The sequence below is a fragment of the Dioscorea cayenensis genome, chromosome 10 (genome assembly GCF_009730915.1).
Source record: "Dioscorea cayenensis subsp. rotundata cultivar TDr96_F1 chromosome 10, TDr96_F1_v2_PseudoChromosome.rev07_lg8_w22 25.fasta, whole genome shotgun sequence".
Taxonomy (NCBI): Eukaryota; Viridiplantae; Streptophyta; class Magnoliopsida; order Dioscoreales; family Dioscoreaceae; genus Dioscorea; species Dioscorea cayenensis.
The window spans coordinates 15,128,785-15,132,786 of NC_052480.1; the positions used below are offsets into that span (position 1 = coordinate 15,128,785).

Below are 4,002 nucleotides of genomic sequence, written 5' to 3' on the forward strand. Positions count from 1 at the left end.
AGTGAAGCGTTTAGGTGATCTTAGTATCTAGGGGTTAATCGTGGTTAGGGACCTTCCACCAGGACTAAAGGGTTACGTCTATAATTAGGAAGAGATTTATCACTTGGAATCCATAGAGCTCATTGCAACTCTATGCGAGTGCGAGGTTGAGAGGTTATCTAATCTCTTCTGGGGGACATGTATAGAGTTAGGCATAGTTGACCTTAGATTTCGGACTATGTAATTAAGGATTTCCATGACTCACCATTGCATTGATTAGGAAGCATAATAGAGGGTTCTTGCACTTGAAACAATTATCCTAGGCGGAGCATTATCCGAGTACCCCATCTTTATCGATTGCCTTACCTCCTCCTTTACTCGTGCTCTCTTACTTGTTGCTTTTACCTTTGAGAATTGAATCATTGTCACTCTTATCATTATTGATCTTTCACATAGCTAAGAAGAGAATCAAGTGTTTTTATTCCCTACTACCTGTGGAGTCGATACCCGCTCATCCAGGATTATTACTTTGACAAACCCGTGCACTTGCGGGATATACGCCAGGGGACCTTGTCAGCGCTCTCGGAATAATCTGCCAAACTCTGTAGGAAATCACACGCCCGTGTGTAAATTACCCATGGGCGTGCGATATTCCCATGGTCGTTCACAGGTGCCGCCGCACACCCCTTGCCTTCTCTGGATGAGCTCGCAGTGCAAATTCACGGGCGTGCGAAAATACCACACGTCCATGCATTTTCCTTGGATGCCTTAGAAAAACCTACAGGCTTTGCAGAAAATTTCTGAACATGTTTGCACACTCAGAGCCTACTCTATTATGCAAGTTTTACCAGTGAAAAACATGAAAAAAAGCTCAAACGACCCAACTTCGCGAAATCCACATGAAAATGCATGATGAATACTCAAAACCTCAAATAAAATCATAGTACAAGCATTTAAAAATCAAGACATCATCACTCAACAATTTATTCATGAAAACACTACATTATTCGACTAATAAAAATATGAAACACTTGGGTTGCCTCCCAAGAAGAGCTTGTTTAATGTCACTAAGCTTGACGTACCTTGTCTTACCTCACGAGGGCTCATAGATGAATGTTGCCCTCTTACCCATGACTTGGAAGCATGATGAGCACAATCTCTTGAAGGTAGAGGGTGTGTTATCTGGCTTGGGGCCACCTAGCAATGGTTCATCCAACTTCTTCGGTTCGCGTACGTCTCCAACAGCCTGGAGCATTTCCGGTGGCGTCTCCTAGCCCTCTTCGTTTTCCGGAGCACCTTCTTCATGATCCCCGGGGTAGATGGTACTTCTTCTGTCGAACCAAGCATAATTACTTCTTCATAATCCTCCTCTTGGTCGAACAAACCCTCGTACTAGTCCGGATTGAACATTTCCTGCATGTATTCATCAACAATCTCATCAGTAGTGTCTAGAAAATATAAAGTGTCATCAAAATCAAAAGAATGCCACATGGCATCAGCAAGGCTGTAGGTGAGCTTGTCATCTCCAACTCTCAAAGTTAGCTCTCCTCTGCCCATGTCAATCAATGCCTTGGAAGTCCGCAAGAACGGCCTCCCAAGTATCAAGTGTACATCTGCATCCTCATCGACATCTAGCACCACAAAGTCTACAGGAAATATATACTTGTCCACCTTGACAAGTACATCTTCGATGATACCCCTCGGATATCTCACCGTTCGGTCCGCCAATTGCAAAGTCATCCGAGAGGGCCTAGGCTCACCGAAGCCTAACTTTTGAAAGAAGGTGTATGGCATAACGTTGATGCTGGCCCCTGAGTCCTCCTATGCCATTTCTTCACCCATATTCCCAATGCTACACGGAATGATGAACCTTCCCGGGTCTTTCTTCTTGTTCGGCATGTTCCTTTGCAACACCGCCGAGCATAAAGCATCTAGAACCACCGAAGCACTCTCCTCCAACTTCCTCTTGTTGGTCAACATGTCTTTCAAGAACTTCGCATACTTAGGCATTTGGGCCAATGCCTCAACAAAAGGAATATTGATGTGGAGTTTCTTGAACAAACTCAGGAACTTCTTGTACTGTTAATCCCCTTGGACATTCTTTAATCTAGAGGGATAAGGGATTCTTGGCTTGAAAGTTGGGGGTGCCACCTCCTTCTCTTTCCTTGTTATCTCTTCTACCTCTATAACCTCGGGTGCGTGTTCTTTTGGCATCTCACTCAGAAGCCTACCTTAAACCTTATGACCACTTCTCAAAGTGATCGCTTTCACCTGCTCTCTAGGGTTGGTCTCTGTATTGCTCGGCAAGCTTCCATGTGTGCTTTCAGATAGAGACTTCGTAATTTATCCCACCTGATTTTCAAGGTTATGTAAGGAGGTGGTGTGGTTGCGAAGTGTGGCATCAACTGATTTAAACCTTGTATTTGCAGATTGCACAAATCTAGTCAAGGCCTTCTCCAAATCATTTATTCGGGTTTTCTAACCTGAGACTTTGTTTTCCACATGCGGGGCTTGTTGTTGTTGTTGGAAACCCGGTGGCCCTATGGCCTTTGGTGGACCCTGATTGCTCCATGAGAAATTGGGATAATTCTTCCAACCCGGATTGTAGGTATTGCTATATGGGTTTCTTTGAGGTCTCATGCCATTACCTACAAAATCGACGTTGTCCACCGAAGATACATCACCAATAGAGATCAGGCAATCGGAGGGAGCATGTCCTCCATCACACCCAGTGCAATTAGTCACGACCGTTACTCTATTTGAAGTTAGAAGATCTAACTTCTTACTCAAATTTTCCACTTGGGCCGCCAATGAAGTTACGGCATCTATCTCATGGAGACCGGCCACCTTTTTCTTCTCCCTAGCATTCCATTGGTAGCTGTTTAACCCTATTTCTTCAATTAACTGACGGGCCTCATCGGGGATCTTGCTACCTAAGGTACCTCCTACTGTCGCATCCAAGAGTTACCTTGTACTCGGGTTTAAACCGTTATAAAATGTCTGAACAATCATCCACTCTGGAAATTCGTGTCGCGGGCACTTTCTCAGGAGCTCCTTGAACCTTTCCCATGTCTCAAATAAAGACTCCAATTCCAACTGAACAAAGGATGAGATCTCATTCCTAAGCTTCGCGGATTTTCTGGGAGGGAAACAACGGGCAAGAAAAGCTTCTACCATCTCCTCCCATGTGGTAATTGATGCTCTAGGTAATAAGTGTAGCCACTGCTTCGCTCTACCCTTTAGAGAAAATAGGAAGGCTCGCAACTTGATGGCATCATCCGTCACCCCATTTATCTTCAGCATATCACATACCTCAAGAAAAATCTCTATATGACTGTTTGGATCCTCATCGGCCAAGCCATTGAACTGTGCGGATTGCTGTAACATGTGGATGAATGCCAACTTCAGCTCGAAGTTCTGAGCTGTAATCGGGGGACGCACAATACTCGATTATGTCCCCAACACTGAAGGTCTAGCATAATTGGATAATGTTCACTGTTGCTCATTCTCTTCTGCCATATTTTCATATTCTTCCATTTCCAAATCAGCTGGATTAGACTGTTCTTGTACAGGCTCTTTCCTTTTTCTTCTAAGTGTACGTTCAATCTCGGGATCTCCTTCAATCAATATTGAGGGGTTCCCTCGGGTCATAACCTGGAGCTGCACCCAAAAAAGAAAGAAAAAGAAATCCAAACGATGATAGAATAAGTAGATACGAAATAGAATGTATGGTGAAATAGCTAAGAAAACAAAATGCAAAGTATCTCTAAATGCCTGTTCCCCGGCAATGGCGCCAAAAACTTGACAAGGTACCCTTGTGTATATCCCGCAAGTGCACTGGTTTATCGAAGTAATAATCCTTGATGAGCGGGTATCGTATCCACAGGGAGTAGAGAATAAAAACACTTAATTCGCTTCTTAGCTATGTAAAAGATGAATAGTGATATGTGTGACAATGATTCAATTCTGAAAAGTAAAAACAACAAGTAAAAGAGCACAGGCAAAGGAGAAGGTAAGGCAATC

The 4,002-nt window shown here is 43.7% G+C and overlaps 1 non-coding gene across 1 annotated transcript; it reads left to right on the forward strand.

The window, feature by feature from the left end:
• Positions 1-3,001: 3,001 nt before the first annotated feature.
• Positions 3,002-3,108, forward strand: LOC120271234. Its single transcript, XR_005539854.1, has one exon. It is a non-coding gene; the product is annotated as a small nucleolar RNA R71 (small nucleolar RNA).
• Positions 3,109-4,002: the final 894 nt, after the last annotated feature.